At 49.5% G+C, this 16,736-nt stretch overlaps 1 protein-coding gene across 3 annotated transcripts in view; it reads right to left on the reverse strand.

Moving 5' to 3' along the window:
• The window catches only part of HPCAL1 (hippocalcin like 1), a 69,031-nt gene extending 53,398 nt beyond the window's left edge, over positions 1–15,633 (reverse strand). The window contains exon 1 of one of the 3 annotated variants that reach the window (XM_075086828.1): positions 15,329–15,633. The gene's annotated coding sequence lies outside the window, so the exon portion shown is untranslated. Of the gene's footprint in view, positions 1–14,747; positions 15,006–15,328 lie in introns of those variants that run through there. The other 2 variants (XM_075086832.1, XM_075086829.1) reach the window with 2 other exon arrangements.
• Positions 15,634–16,736: the final 1,103 nt, after the last annotated feature.

Consider the following 16,736-nt stretch of genomic DNA (forward strand, 5'->3'; position numbering starts at 1 on the left):
CAGGAAGAGACAAGTGCATCAATCTACTATTTTCAGAGCTGCTAGCAAAAAGCTTAAGGAGGAGACTGTTCCAAAAAGTCATTTGTAAAGGTCCTCCTTATATAAAGGGCTTCATTGATGGACTGGAGAAACCAAGGTGACTATTTTTTTTTTCCCCAGACCATACTTTGACCTATCTGGCAAGGGTAAAACTCCCTCCCGACAGTCACACATCATCCACCCCTGCCTCCCCCATGAGCACTGCAGCTCTGCCACGTTCTGCAGCGTCTACAGACCTGCCTTAGCTTGCACTAAAACCGTTGCAGACACCTTTATTTTTCTTTTGCTTTCTGAAGTGATTTTAACTGCATTCCTTTGCTTCGAGTCATAGACATAATATACTAAGTAGATTTCTTTCTACATGATGGAGAAGTCTCAAGTGTTGCGGGCACTTTTCTTCCTTCAGTGGCCACTATTTTACCCTGCCCTGTTCTAGCCTCCATTTGTTCCCCTTTGGCTGATACAATCCTCGATCAATCTCAATGCTGATTACTGATAAGACCCTCCCACACCTCCAAGGTTCAGCTTTCATAACTGCATTAAGACAAATCAATACTGTTATTAACGTTGTTACATTTGTGGATGGTGTGACCTGCCTGCAAACACCACACACAGCAGTGGATATAACCCCCAGCACCACATGAAGTCTCTGCTCTCCCTTATTTGCAATTTCTTTCTCAACTAGATTCTGCTATTTTATAAAAACTATTTTTTTCTTGCAAATGGCAACTGGTGAAGGCTTGTAGAACATCCTATTTTGCAGTCCCCTTTACATGTGGGTAGTAATAGTCCATGGAGAGCCAAGAAACTAACTGTCCTGCCACTTGCTATGCAGTTGGACTAGATGATCGTTGTAGGTCCATTCCAGCAGAACTATTTTATTCTCTTCTCATTTTCCCCCAGTCCCGTCCAGCCAGTCAGCTCACCACCCACTACTGCGCCTCACCTTTGGCTTTTGCATTTCTACACATGCTTGCGGAAGCATTCACACTGCATGTGTAGTTGTGCCAGCCCTCATGACAGCTGACAAACTGCTCTAGAGTGTGTCCACCCACTCCTTCCTCCATAGCACAATCTCTTCCCACTCACCTCTGGCCCCCTTTCTCCTCCTCACCTTTCACACCACTCCCATAAAGCAACCACACTCAGAGCCCACCCAGCAGATCTGCGAAGTCCCACCTTGACATGTAATTCAACCCACAGTACAAGGAAACTCCCACAGGACTCTATCCTCCAGCTTTGTTTTCTTTAAGGCCCCTACATCCCAGAAGAGGAGTCAGTCAGTTCACCCTGCCTGTCAAAGGATTGTCACTACCCAAGTTCATTTCCAACCTGCCTACGTCCCAAGGATCACTTAAACTGCTCAGCATGGCTCAGAGAGCCCAGACACCACCGCAGGCCAGCGTAGGCTCATTTCCCTTAGCTCCTGGGCAGGTTTTCACAGAATCACAGGTTGGAAGGGACCTCAGGGATCATCTAGCCCAACCTTTCCAGGAAGAGCACAGTCTAGACAAGGTGGCCCAGCACCCTGTCCAGCCTAATCTTGAAGGTGTCCAATGGGTCAGAGTCAACCACTTCCCTGGGGAGATTATTCCAATGGTGACTGTCCCCACTGTGAAAAATTTCCCTCTGGTGTCCAATCAGAATCTCCCCAAGAGCAACTTGTGTCCATTCCCCCTTGTCATCTCCATGTGACTCCTTGTAAAAAGGGAGTCTCCAGCTTCTTTGTAGCTACCCCTTAAGTACTGGTGCACAGTGATGAGATCCCCTCTGAGCCTCCTTTTCTCAAGGCTGAACAAACCCAGTTCTCCCAGCCTGTCCTCATATGGCAGCTTCCCAGTCCTCTGATCATCTTGGTGGCCTTTCTCTGGACCCCTTCCAGCCTGTCCACATCCTCTTTGTGTAGAGGGGACCAGAACTGTACACAGTACTCCAGGTGTGGCGTGACAAGCGCTGAGCAGAGTGGGATGATGACTTCTTTCTCTCTGCTGGCGATGTACTTTTTGATGTAACCCAGCATCCTGTTGGCCTTCTTGGCCACAGCAGCACACTGTTCGCTCATGTTGAGCTTCCTGTCCACCAGGACCCCCAGGTCCCTATCCATAGAGCTGCTCTCCAGCCAGGTGGATCCCAGTCTGTGCTGCACTCCCAGATTATGTTTTGCCAGGTGCATGATCTTACACTTTTCCTTGTTGAATTTCATAAGGTTCTTGCTGGCCCACTCCTCCAGCCTATCCAGATCTCCCTGCAGAGCAGCCCTCCCTTCTGGAGTGTCTACTTCCCCACTCAACTTGGTGTCATCAGCCAACTTCATCAGGCTACACTTGATGGCGGAATCCAGATCACTTATAAAGATGTTGAATTACATTGGGCCCAATATCGATCCCAGGGATTGAAGTAAGGCTGATGGGCCTATAGTTACCCGGATCCTCCCTCGAGCCCTTCATGTAGGTGGGGTAACATTTGCCTTCCTCCAGTCCTCTGGGACATCCCCTGTTCTCCATGACTTCTCAAAGATTATGGAGAGCGGCCTTGCAATGATGTCAGCCAGCTCTCTCAACACCCTTGGGTGGGTGGCGTCAGGGCCCATTGATTTGTGGGGGTCAAGCTCCTGTAGTAATTCACATACTAACTCTTCCTTCACTGATGGTGGGTCGGTGTTTGGTTCAATTGGCAATTTTGTTCCCAAAGCCTGGGACCCTACAGTGCTGGTAAAGACCGAGGTGAAGAAGGTGTTGAGGACCTCTGCCTTTTCTACATCATTCGTGATTGATTCTCCTTTTCCATTTAACAATGGGCCTATGTTTTCCTTCTTTTTCTGCTTGTGGTTGACATGTCTGAAGAACCCTTTCTTGTTATTTTTTATGTCTACAGCCAGTTTCAATTCAAATTGGGCTTTTGCTTTTCTGACTGCGTCTCTGCACTCTCTGGCTATGCCCTTGTAGTTCTCGGTGGACAATCCTCCACTTCTCCATTTCTGGTGTGCTTCCCTTTTGGATTTGAGTAGACCCAGGAGGTCACAGTTGAGCTATGGGGGCCTCTTGTTCCGCTTACTTCCTTTTCCTTTGTGGGGGATAAACTGGTTTTGTGCTTCCAATAGAGAGTTCTTGAAGAATTCCCAGCTCTCACTAGCTCCTTTGTATTCCATGGAAGCCTCCCATCGAATCCCTCCCAATTGAGCCCTTAGTGCACTGAAGTTTGCTCTTCTAAAATCCAGAACCCTTGTCTTAGAGGTGACCTTCAGCTCACTCAGCAGGATCCCAAACTCCACAATATTGTGGTCACTTCAGCCAAGGCTACCACTAACCGAGATATTACAAAGCAGGCTTTCTCGGTGTGTGAACAGCAAGTCCAGCAGCACCTCCTTCCTGGTTGGCTCATCTATCATTTGTATCAAGAAAAAGTCCTCTATACATTCCAGGAACTTGGTAGATGACATGCAAGCTGCCGTATTGTTCTTCCAGGAGATATCCGGGTAGTTGAAATCACCCATCAGGACCAGGTTCTGTTGGCCAGAAGCTTGTTTTAGTGCCCCAAATATCGCTTCGTCGGCTTCATCACCATGGTTAGGAGGTCAACAGCAGATGCCCACTGTGAGGTCCTGCTTGGATATGACTCCTTTGACTTTAACCCAGACACATTTGATAGAGCAGTCGCAATCACCATAGTTGACTTCGATACATTCAAGGTGTTCCTTGATGTAGAGTGCAACTTCTACCCTGCCTGTCTTTACAAAAGAGCTTGTAACCGTCCATTGCGATGCCCCAGTCGTTTGAGGCATCCCACCATGTTTCAGTTACTCAGTTTTCTAGCCCATACTGAGCTCCAGGGTGCTACAACTAGAGATTTAGATGCTGACTGATGTAAAAGCTAATTCAAGCATTCTCCTCAATACCCAGCTATGGCTGCGGTGCAGATACACCTCAGGTTGTGCATCCCCTGAGGGGCTGGTACTGCTGAGAGAGATTTCTGTGGTGTCAACAGAATAAATTGCTGCCTCTCCTTCTCTGCCTTGGACAGTGCTAGTGGCACTTCTCCTGTTACCATTTCACTTAAGCAACGTGCTTGCAACACCCCCAGTCCAACCACTGCAATGGGCACGCATGGAAACCCTGCAGCCTCCCCAGGAACATCTCAGGACGCATACGGTTAAGTCAGAGATTGAACCGCGCTCCCTCAAGCCCCAGGCCATCAGCCAAGCCACAAGTGCATCAGCTCTGGTAGCAGACAGGAGATACACCCGATACCTGCTTCCAGCTGTCACCACAACCACAACAGTGAACGTCAACTTGAATGCATCAAACTGGGTATACGCACAGAGATGGTCACACAGCCCAAAAACTCTCAGTGAAAGCTGCTGGCAGTCACCGTAGCAAAACACCAGTTCTCACAGGGAAGACTGTAACCAGGCAGCTGCCAGGGCTTGAAGGAACCACCAAGCACAGACAGTATCAGGAAACAGCAACAAAGAAGAGTTCAAAACATTCCTTGGAGGCCATGTTTGATTATTTGAAGCACGTCCTGGACCTATTGACTGACAGACTGAACAGCGTCCCAGCTACTCTGATATCTCACACTGTAAAGCAGCCTGCATTTTCAGAAGGTGTCCAGCTCCTGACAGCTCTCTGCCTTCAGGCTCTCTCCCTCTGCAGTTTATTTGGACAACTTTCCTACACAAATTTTTGCAACCTGAAGCATGTTGCAGCATCACCATTACCTACACCTGCTCACAAAGCCACCCTGACACTGCTTGATGAATTTAACCTATAACAGTGAGGTGAAACACAAAGCAAGGTCTACCTCTCAGCAGAGAAAACAAAGAATGGTGGATTTGTACCATTGGGAAAAAAAAAACCCAAACCAAAACCCACACAAAACAGGGAGAGTGGGGCTGCTGCGTGTGGTGTTGTAATCCCTGCCCCAGCAGAAAGTTGTTTTCCCTTGGCTCCCCTTGGCACTCAGGTCTATCAGGTAAGTCAGCAAGCCCTGAGAGCACAACAAGACATTTACCTGGGTGCTTAAATGTAAACTCTCTGAGTAAGAGACTTATGTCTCTGTCTGGAAGACCGTTTGTGACTTGTGCTCCTACCCAAGCAGAAACATCACACCTTAGCCATGACACATCCGCATTGGGTTCACAGGAGTCACAGAAATCCTGTCAAATGAACACATCTATCCCCTCAATTTTTACTGTGGGATTTTAGGAAACACTCCATGCTGCCCCACACATCTCCACTGCACATCTGCCATGCTGGAGCTTTCTTTACAGCATAGATACATTTGGAGTGCAATCCAAAAAGCTTGGACCAAAATCAGTAGAAGAGTAGGTCTACAGAGAGTAACTGTTGTTTCACATCTCCAAAACCCCCACTCTCGAGCGTCCCCGAAGGTTTATTTATTGAACACAGCTGCAATGTAGTGGTTAAACCATTGACTGAAGAACAGCCTGAAGCGTGCAGTACAAGAATCTTATCTGTGACTGACGCTGTCGTAACACAAACAGTTACCCCTGCCAGATTCAGGGGAACAACAAGGCAACCAACGGAAACCAAAAGAAGCCCGTACAAAGGAGAAACCTACATGCCAGCAAGACCTATCATGAAATATATCATGGGCTACACTGCCAGATTAGTCTCAGATGCAATTCCCCTGGCTTTGGATGAGGTTTTCTCACTTCAACCCAAAGCTGCAGATTGCATTTCTGCCTTATATGTCAGTTTTGACTCCAGTCCCTCCTGCTAATGGACCCTCTCACAAGTTGGGAGATAACCTTTGGCCACTGAGGATGACCCACTTCAGAGGGGTGAGGAAGCTGTACAAACATCCTCTGCCCAATTTAATGAGTGATTACTGTTTGCAGTCCTTAGGCCAGCTTTACACAGGCAAAACTTGTGGCTTATTAAACACACCCCAGACTTGGGTTCCACAAAAGCAACAAAAAAGGAAACCACAACAGAGTAGGGAAGGTTTACAAATTCAAGGGTAAGCAAAGGCTTTTTCAGGACAGCACTAGTGCTAAGACTAGAAGCCACATTGGGTAAGTTGATGTTATCACAGAATCAATTGCCAGAGTAAGTTGTATAAGCTCATGTACTGCACTAAGCTCCCCTAAAAGCTGCAGGCGCATGAAAGGAGGAAAGGAAAGTATGGAAATTCAAACACTCTGCTATGACTAAATGTGTTACATCTGATTTAAAGTGTCAGAACAAGATTGATTAATTTTACTTAACTATTTTCCCCTTACGGAATTGCAGCGTTGGTTTCGTTGTTTTTTCCCCAGAAAGACTACAGACAAATGCCACGTACTGCCTGGTCTGACTTGCACAGAAGTGATCAGCCTACAGTTAAAAAGGATGCAGGCAGTTGGGGACAGAACAGTGCCAGTTATTTACTCTATTTCCTCTTTTAAACTTTTTCTCCAATACAATTAACTAAATTATGCCATTACACATTCATTGTCCAGGAAGTTTCTCTCTTCCCCATTTCAGCCTCCTTTTCAGTTGCATTCCCCTGCTTCACAGGATGCTCTAAACTAAACATTACATTCAAGTTACACAATGAAGATTTGGAAGGAATGGAGTGAATAAGAAAGGTCATGGGAAGGGAGGTATCTGCTAAAATTAGATTTGCTAAGCAGATACACAGGACATAGTGTCAACTGCCTTTTATTGAAGGAGATTGCAAATTTGTATCAGCTAAGATACCAGGTGGAAGGACAGAACAGAGCAGTAGTTTAAAGAGTTCAAAAACTTTCCAAGGGCTGAATGAATCCTGAATTTATTCAAAAACAAAATTACAGTGATAAATGCTGTTATGGCACAGACAAGGTACCTCATATAACCTTAACCCTCTCTGCATATTGGGGCTCTTCTACGCTACATAAAACCACACTCCAGCTACAGAATGTGCAGCTGTGTTTAAATTGAGTTTATCACAAACTAGTGCCCCTGGGCAGATCATTTATTCATTTAAAAAAAATTTACACATGCTCAGCCTTATAATTATATGGGGGAAACCACCTTGAAAGCAAAGCAAAAACCAGATGCGCCAGTGTCTTGTTAACCTCCAGAGAGGTGGAAAAGCAACATTAAGAGCAAAACTTCTTGTACACATTGATCATGGCTTGAGAGGCTGTAAAATATCAACCTCAGGTGACAAAGATTTTTCCAGGCTGATGTGTCTTTCCTGCTCTGGCAGGACAGGCTGCTGCTTCCACGCAGGCAGCCCTCCCGCAGCCCACAGCTTACCCTGGCACAGGCTGTTCCAGCACAACCAGGGGACATGGAGATGGGGTTCGGCCAGCAGCAGGGCCGTCCGAAACACAGCTGGGTGAGCCCTTCCCTGGGAGCTGACGAGACACTTGGGTGACAGCACTAGAAGTCCCCTCCTCTTTCTACTTGGTGGGAACCAGGTACCTGAAGAAGACTGATGGGTGACCACCTTGAAGTCTGTGCTTTGGGATCTGTCACCATTGATACTCTGGTTAGGGATTTTTCCCTCTCCTTCCACTGCTGACTGACATTAAGAAATGCTGCAGCCAAGCTTAGGTTTAAATGGAGGCTGATAACAGGAAGCAAGAGACTGCCATCTCCGTGGCTTGACGTGGACAGCAGGGCGAGCTGGGAGAGGAGAGGAGACAAGCGGTGGCAAACAGGCACCCTGCAAATGCCACATCATGCCAGCCGCGGGCGTGGACCAGAGCTGCAGAACCCAGCACGGAGACGTCACAAAAACAGCCACAGACAGAGGCGGCAGCAGTGGCTGGCCCTGAGGAGCAAAGCCTGCGGCACCGCTCTGCCCCAACACCTGCATGTCTTCCCCAGGTCAGAGTCCACCCAAACAGCAGGCGAGAGACAGCGAGTGTGCTCGCACGGAAAGCAGGAGGCACGATGCCATACCGCTCGTGATATTTAAAAGCCACTGAGAGTTTGTCTGTCCATCTAATGACTATTATACCAGGAGGCATCCTTGTTACAAGCCCCTGAACAGGCATTAATATTCAATAGCCAGCCTGGCCTTTTGCACATGTACAGCTCAAGAATATTAAAACCTTTCCCAAAATGGTTTTGCAGTGCTTTCCTGAAACCAAGCAATGCAGACAACTTTTGTTAGAAACATGTCTCCCCGCCAAGCATAAAAAGCCAGCAGGGCCAGGGAATGAGGCACACAAGGCCCCCAGCACTCCAGACAGGGTCACCAAGCGTCTGAAAACACAGCTCAGCACCAAGAAGCAGCTAACTCAAAATCTCCCAACACAAATGGAACTAGTGAACACCTGGCTGTGAAGCTCCAGTCCCCAGAAGACAATGTCTAAGCCAACTGCTGAAGAAGGAGAGCCTTGAACATGTCCTGCAACAAGCCAGAGCTCTGGAAGCAGCAAACAAGAACATCTTCACTTCCAGATCATGCCTTCTGAACTATGCCCATAAAAGTGAGCATTCACTAAATTCACTTGTTTCTGGTGCTATCAGTTCGTAACAGCTCGCTTCACTTAAGGCACAGGAGTTCTGGAAAGCTGCAGCACACACCTTGCAAACAGCCTGCTGACAATCCCCATTGGGGGTGATGAAAGGCACAGGCAAACACCAAGAGATCTGGGAGAAATCACAGTCGGTGCGGCTGAGGAGCTCAGACCTAGCAAAACATGCATACAGCAAGTCATTTTGTCAGAAGAGAGACCTCCTCCTGTGGCGGCCACAGTACCTGCCTTGTTTCTCCGCTGTGGAGGATCCAGCGGTACCTCGGCAGGTGCTGGCGATGGGATTTTCTTCTGCAGACACTCCTCTCCTCCTTCCGGTCAAGCAGGGAGATGTTACTGCAGTCAGAGATTCCTATTCCTGCAACTGCAGGCTGCTTGGAGGGTCCAGCCACAGCTGTTCACAATCTCAGGATGATGAAGGCAGGCTCTCTGCTCCTTCGCAAAGTGCCACCAGGGTGAGGGGGTTTCGCACGGGGACAACCCTGGCTGGGCCAGTCTGCCTGCAGGTTCACAGGATCCTTAAGGAGATGGGAGAGGAGGACTAGAGGGTGAATTACAAATGAAGGATGTTCTTCCCTCACTTTGTGTAACTCCTGAGAAAAACACAGTTCTTAGATTTAGGGCCAGTTTTAGGAATTAGTTCCATTTTAAGAAGCATGACACAAGCAGAACAGAAAGTTGTGGCTGGAGTCTACAGAGCTCATTCTCATTTACTTTCACATCATTACCACAGCTCCAATTACCCTCAGCTGGAATGAAATCCAATTTCCATTACAAAAAAAAAAAAAAAAAGAAAAAAAATCTTCTGATACATCTTGTGACAACCCCAGAAGGGCCCCTGACCAGCCCAGGCAGAGCTGCTGCTCCTGGGACTAGCCTGGCGCGGAGGAGTGCAGCACCCCCAGGCACACACTGTGCTCCCCAGGGGAACAGGCACACGTGCAGTGACCAAACTCCTGTCCTGACAGCCTGAGAAGGGGCCACAGCCTACACAGAGTACAACACCCAGCAACCCCTCCACTCCTCCCCCCCGGCCAATGAGTTACCAACAGCAAGGGAGCTAACTGAAGGGAAAAGGTCTCCCACAACTGATTTCAGTGGGTTTGCTCCTCATCAAACCTAAGCCAAGGACAATCATTTGCCATGAGATTTGGGGGAATCAGGCTCCTTACACCAAGGACAGGCAGGCTTCTTTGCACAAAGCCAGGCACATGCTCATTCTCATTTAAATAGTTCTGGCCTTCAGAGACTGGTCTCTAAAAGGTGGTTGTCAAGTACCTGCATTTCCAACCCCCGTTTTATTTTAAGTTCCTCCTTTAATAAACTCCTACCCAGAGGAGTATCTGTTTTCTGGAAAGTCCCCCAGAATCCCTCTGAAGCAAAACTGACATACAGGAGCTCAAGAGCTATAAGACCCAGCCCAACAAAAATCAAAGTGGTGTCTAATCACAGAGGGCGTTTTATGCTGAGTCCACTTTCTTCTCCCCTCTCCTCTGACAGCAACTCCAGCTGTCTCAGTACAAGAGCTTTAGGAGGACAGACACCAGGGAGAGGAGATGAAAGAAAGGTGACATGAGTATTGACTGTCGAGAAGAAAAGCGCATTGGAAACTGGAAGGAACAGCAGAAGTCCTGGCTTGCTCATATATGGTGCTCTGACCACACTGTGGAGGTGACTACAGAGGGCAGCTGCCTGCGATGCCCACCAGCCAGGCAGCTCCTGCCAAGCCTGCTTTCCAAGCTGCTGTATTCCCTTCAGCTCTGGTGAGGGGGATACAGGGTTTTGAGCATCTTCTAACATATTTAACAGATGTTGCTTCTAGGCCCTTTCCTAAGCACCACAAAGTACACTTGCTTTCTTTTGAACACACATGTCATAAAGACATTGCTAACAGTTATGCATCCACGACCTCCTCCCTTGTAACTCCCACTCCCCTCATCAACCAGCCCCAAATCGTCCTCAGAAGGGAAGTCTGCTTCTCCCCAGATAAGCTTTAAGAAAGACAAAGCACTGCCTTTTGAGAAACACCATTTACCTGCTAAAAAACATAAGCTTTGCTAAAGAGAAAAAGGAAAGGATGCCCCACAAACGCTAACTGGCTTTGACGGCAGCTATCTGCAGCATGGCCAAAAGCAGCAAGGTTTCTCCCCTAGCACCATGGGTGAGCTGCCAAGAGCAGAGTACCCTGCGCACAATGCCCTTGGGGAGAGGGGAACAAACCCACAAACTGAAAAAAAAAATCCTGCTACCTCTGAGCAAGGAAAAGCATCCCTCTGCACAGACATGCTAGCCTGTAAGGAGCAGAGGTGAATGAGATGCACTGCGAGGAAGGCTTGCAGCACGCCCACGCCCTGGCTCCCGGCCCCAAAGGCATTTCTTTCCCTCCCTCCTCCCACCACCACCACCCCCGCCTATTCTAAAATGACTTTGCATGAGCCATGTGCCAACTTTCAAGCATCAGCAAGATGTATTTTCTTATCCCATGCCCAAGTTATACCATCCATCATGTTTGTATTTTCAAGAAATCACAAGAATTTGGTGTTTGCACACCAGAACACACACACGCGCGCTCCCTGGGCATTCATAAGAAACGCTTCTTGCGATTCCACTGGCGGGAAGCACGTTCCCGATGCTGGCATGCTGCACGGTTGGGGAATCAAAAACCCGTTTGCCACTCTGACTAGCCCACCAGTTAATTCATTACGATAAACCCATTGTCCAAAACAAAAACATAATCCAATTGCTAAACCAGCTGCCCAGGTTTAGCTGTTGCTCTTGGCAAGCATGTCAGGATCTCAGCGCGCCTTGTTTCCAGCAAGCCTCTCTGTGGGTGTGAGCCATGCCTTCTACCTTTGAAGTGTCTAGGTGTCCCTGTCACCCAAATCCAGTGTTTTCAACTCAAGTAGATATTTAAAGGGATGCCATCAGCTCAGAACACCTCTCTGAACACATTAAGATTACAGCAACTGAAATACTCGCAAGCATGCCTTTTTTCCCAGTTGTTAAACATGCATTTATCCAGCTGCACCCCATTCCATTTAGGCAGCCTGATTTCCCCTGAAAAGAGAGGGCACAAAAAGAAAGTAAGGCTAATATATATCTGCAGAAGTTACCAAAAAAAACCCAAACTGGCAGAGGGTGTCAAAGGCTGCTGCATGAACTGTATGTAACTATACATCTAAGTTTTGTTGCTGAAAACACGCGGCATGCAAGGGAAGGGAAAAGCTGACCAGGCTGCAGCTGGCATCTTTTGCACGGAATGCTGCTGGCATGGGTTTCCACAGTATCTCAACTAACACAGACCACCAGGGAGAGTTCCTTAAACTACTTGCTGCTTTATTTGACTTTAAAAAGATATACACCTACAGGACAAGCAACACTGAAATACTCAGAGTACCATTGCCATCTCTTCCAGCCTGGTTACTCACAGGTATAATTCACACAGTGGGTTTGTAGATAAGCAACATTTCTTAATAATAATAAAGGTATATTTCATGCAGTGCACTCCCAAAGAACTGCAGCATTTCTTAGATTACAAGATGGATCCAGCCCCCACCAGCTCCTGCCTTCTAATTCCAGTGCAATCAGCGCAGGAGAATGCATAATTCATCCTGCAGTCAGTCCTACAGGTCTCCCAGTCATTAAGCAATGTAACATTGAACTTCCAGAAAGGTCACATTTCCAGGAGGTTCAGCTGAAGGATATTTTCTCCCATCCATTGAAAGCCTCAGGGAGATAAGGTAAGGAGCTCCTTCATGGACTATTTGTCCCCACTGCTTAAGGATTCACAATGACTGTGCTATGAGAGCGTGACAATAGGCAGAAGACATTATCTGGGGAAGTCAAGAAATGCAGAAATCGACGGGTTAATTAGCAGGTTAGCAAAACACAACCCACCCATGAAAACTTTTATACAGCACAAGGCTGATGAAGTGAAGATAGTTGTTTGCATTTGTTATACTCTCAGGATGGTAGAGGATTATTGGAACAATGGAAATTTCAGGCATTGTTTTAAAACACTTTCTGCTCATTAAAGCTAAAACCCACCAATTTAGCAAGAGCAAATCCTTCCACAATCCACGGGTAGGGTCCCACACAACACAGTAATACAGTCAACATGAGCTAAGATTAAATCACTTTGTGCCAAAAGAAATTTAACTTCAGTCCGAGATAAGCTCCATGAAGATATTGAAGTTGGACACAAACTATTTTCTAATACAGACGGCCAACAAAGAAACTGATCCCACATACAGACATTATGGGAAGCATGTTTGAAAAAAAAAAAAACAACCCAAACCCAAACCAAACTGTTTTTCTTTCGTTCACTAGAAAACATATTGCATTTGTTACTGGATCTGACCTAGAAGTCACGCTTGAAGGAAAGACCCACAGCTCTTTGGAAAAGTGCAAGATTCTCCTCCCATGAGTATCAGTGCACCTTGCATACACAGACAGCACCACCTCATTCCTAACAGCCTCACATCACCGAAAGCAAGGAAAAAAACCCCAGCAATATAGGATTTTAATTCAGGTTGCCCCCTTGGTCTACCAGCATTCCTGTCTCACTCATGCCAAAGTAATTAACACGCAAAAGAATATTGTCTTGAAAAAAAATAAAATCATGTTGCATGAGTATTTTCAATTGCAACCGCTTCTAATCACAGATCACATGCTTTTGGTCTTTTGCCTTTTTTTTTTTTTTTTTGCAGAGTCATAATCCATGTTTAATGTTGCTTAGGCTACAAAGTAATCTCTTATCATCAGCTCCCAACTGGCCCGTTTTATGGCCGTGCCTGTGAGCTGGGGTAGGAGAACCAGGTACCATGGTGCCAGCTGTGACACAGACTGAGCAAAGCATTGCCAGCACCTCTACAGTGACAGCCTCATTCCGGAGCTCAGAAGGTTTGTCTACACTTACACAGCATCCAGCTGTAAGGGCAAACCCTGCTCCTGCCGCTGGCAGGACTCTTCTCATCACTGCAATTCCCTGAACAGACTCAGCTGTGCCAAAAAAAAAACCCAACACTTTTTTGCCAGCATAGCTGACTCCTCAGCAGAGCTGCTGCCAGCGTTGCAACAGCCACTCTATAGCGGCAAACGCGTTTTTTCCCCTCCCGGTTTCCTACACTTCCAACTCTACACAGAGAAACCCTAAATTTAAGGCAAGAAACAAAGAAAAGCATAAAATAGGTGTCAGGAATAGGCGACACGTGCCCTGCTGGCTGGCCAGCATCTCCCCGCCTAACCTAAGGGAAGAAGTGGGGAGATTATCTGCTTTTCTGACCCTTACCACACCAGATGAAATCAAACAAATGCAGTTGTAAGATCCTTTTGCCTGAATCAAAGGACTCCCGATCGATGCACCCGAGAAGAGCGGAGACACTGGGAGCGAGGTGGATATTCGGCCCCGGAGCAGGCAGGGCCCCGCGCGAGCTCCTCTCCGGCTCGGCTCCCCGGCCGCCGCAGGAAGCGCCCAGTGATGCCGGTGGGACCCCACGCAGGACAGCCTTATCACGCCACCAGGCTGCTAAAACAGCCCTGTGGTCTTTCCTCAAGTTTCAGCTCAGGCAAGAAAAGCTTTTGAATGCAAAACCATGACAAATGGCTCCTACTGGGAAAACTGCAGAATATTTTGGGGAAGGAGTAATTGATTCCTCCTTCCTTTCCCCCCACAGAAAAAAAATTTGATCTCCCTACCAGATTTTCATTTGTCAATGGGATTACACGATAACGCTCAGTTCCAGTGCTATAAGTACTGTATATTGCACACCTATAACTATACCTGTGAAAAAACTCAGGATTTTGTCATAAAGGTATAAATTACCAAGCTGCAAGCAGGAGCCACAGACCTACTGAACACCCAGCTGGTTTTTGCGGTAAACGTTTCATTCCAGATGATGCATTACACGACCTTTTCCCAAATCGAGCAGAAACTTATTTGCATAAAAACTCACTTATAAACACACTTGCCCTGTTTTAGTCCCTATTTCTTGCGATTCTCTGCACTCCGGCAGCTACCGCGCACCAGAGCCCTGTGCTCCAGCAGGTCCCCGGCAGCTCGATGCAAAGCAAGGCTGGCAGATGCCTTTGCTGCCACGACCCACGGGAGCAGGGTGTCCCCCCTCGCACCGGGTTCAGGGGACGGGGTGACCTCGGCCGCAGCCATCCGGCCTCCAGCGCGGCCGCAGACATCTCCCAGCGGAGAAGGCAGCCAAAAAAGCCTACTCACCAGAGGCAAACGCCAGCATTTTTGAGAGGCTGTTTGGGAAGGTGGCAAATAGGAAGTCTGGATCTGAAGGAGTTGACTCAAAGCGCCCTGCAACATTCATGCGGCGGGAACTTCGCCGGGTAAACCATTAACCACCATAAAGCAGAGCTGCGTAACTCCCTTTATCACCAGGCGAGACGCGCACACACCCCGAGTACACACGCGGGCTGCGTGTGTGTATATACACACACACCGAGAGCAGCGCGCACAAGCGCGCACACATGTGTGCGTTCAAGGGCAGGGGAAGCGCCGGCACCCCGCGCTGCGCGGGGCGAGGCGGGGGCTGCCACCGCAGCCCGGCGGCGGGGCCGGGGGGTCCGCTCCGCGCCCGCAATCCACCCGGGATCTTTCCAACCCTCCCTCACCAAAAACACCCACCCCACCCCCCCAAAAAAGCCGGAAAGCCCCTCACACCCCCCCCCCCCCCAACTCCGCTGCCCCACAGTGCCCGCAGCAGCAGGCAGCAGCGCGGCTCTCCCGCGGCCCCGGCGAAGTTTCCGCGCCGCTCCGCGGGCGGCGGCGCGGCAGCCCCAGCCCCTTACCCGGCTGGCGGAGCGGGGTCCCGCGGCGGCCCGGGAAGCGGCGGCGGGGGCGCGGCGGCTTCCTGGGAGCTACAACTCCGCGGCGGCGCCCGGGCGAGCCCCGCGCCTGCGGAGCGGCGGCGGCGAGCGGGGAGGAAAAGAGGAAATGAGCGGGAGGCGCATTGGAGGGAGGGGGAGGAAGGAGTCGTCGCCGAGGGACCGGGGAGAGCGAGGGACGGGGCTCCACTTCCCCGGCGGGCCAGCGGGCGCGGCGGGGCGGGGGGCGGAGCGGAGCGGACCGCGCCGCTGCTCCGCGGCCGCCCCGCGGGGTGCGCAGCGCCGAGCCCCGCGCAGGGCCGGCCCCGCCGCCGGCGCTCCCGCCCAGCGGCCCACTTGGTATCGCCCGGGCCGCCGCCGCCGGCGGGCAGGAAGTGCGGGGCCGGCGGGGCAGCGCGGAGAGGCGGCCCCGGGGGGCTGCGCGGCCGCGGCGGGGGGCGGCCGCCCCGCCGGCCCCGGCTGCGCGGGCCTGGCCGTGGCCGTGGGGAGTAGGACGGACAAAAGTTTGGATTTTTCGGTTTTTTTTCCTGGTTTTTTGTTGTGGTTTTTTTTTTTTTTTTAACCCCGAAGCAAATAAGGAAACGGTGAAACAGGACTCCCCCGGCACCGGCTCATGCCAGGCCCTGCGCGCATCTCCAGCAGCAAGTTTTCGGTGTGCGGGGAGGACGGTGGCAGCCCTGGAGCGGCCGCTGGAAGCGAGTACAACAGCCTCGCTACACACCTCACCTTCCCCGCTGAGCAGGGCGGTAGGGACAAGCCCCCGCGCCACCCAGAGTGCCCCCCGCCAAGGCCGGTAGCCATACAGGTGAATTTGGTGCGGGTAAATTTCGTTCCGCCAGCTGAGGCTGTGGATGGGTGTAGTCCCACCCTGCCGGGGACAGGCGCTCGCGGTTCTGTGCGAGATGTGAACTTGCACAGTTCACCCGCGTACCCCATCACAAAATGGAGGGGATTTAGGCATTGATGCTAATATGCTTCCTGAGGGATGTAATTGGAAGTGTTGCTCTGAGATATGGTCTGCAGCACAAAGGAACGAATCCTCCCGTTAGGGTTCCCCCCCGCCCCAACTCCTGCCCAGCACATTTTCAAGTCAAAAATATATGGAGAGTTTAATGTAGTTGCCACCGTGCCTTATCGGTAGCTTTCACTCTGCCTCCCCTTATAGGAGACTGAGCACATTCAGTGCAGTCACAAGATAAGAACTGAATAGAGCTGAAATCAAGGCCACACCAGGAAAAAGATGCTTAAAGATTTTAGCAATAAACCTTGGGAGGCAAGGGGGGGTGAGAACAAACAGAAAAATCCCACCACCACCACCAAAGCAGCAGGTTTTCAAAGCTTATCTCTGTACTAAGTCCAATGGATTTTTGTA

Source organism: Phalacrocorax aristotelis, chromosome 3 (genome assembly GCF_949628215.1).
Source record: "Phalacrocorax aristotelis chromosome 3, bGulAri2.1, whole genome shotgun sequence".
Taxonomy (NCBI): domain Eukaryota; kingdom Metazoa; phylum Chordata; class Aves; order Suliformes; family Phalacrocoracidae; genus Phalacrocorax; species Phalacrocorax aristotelis.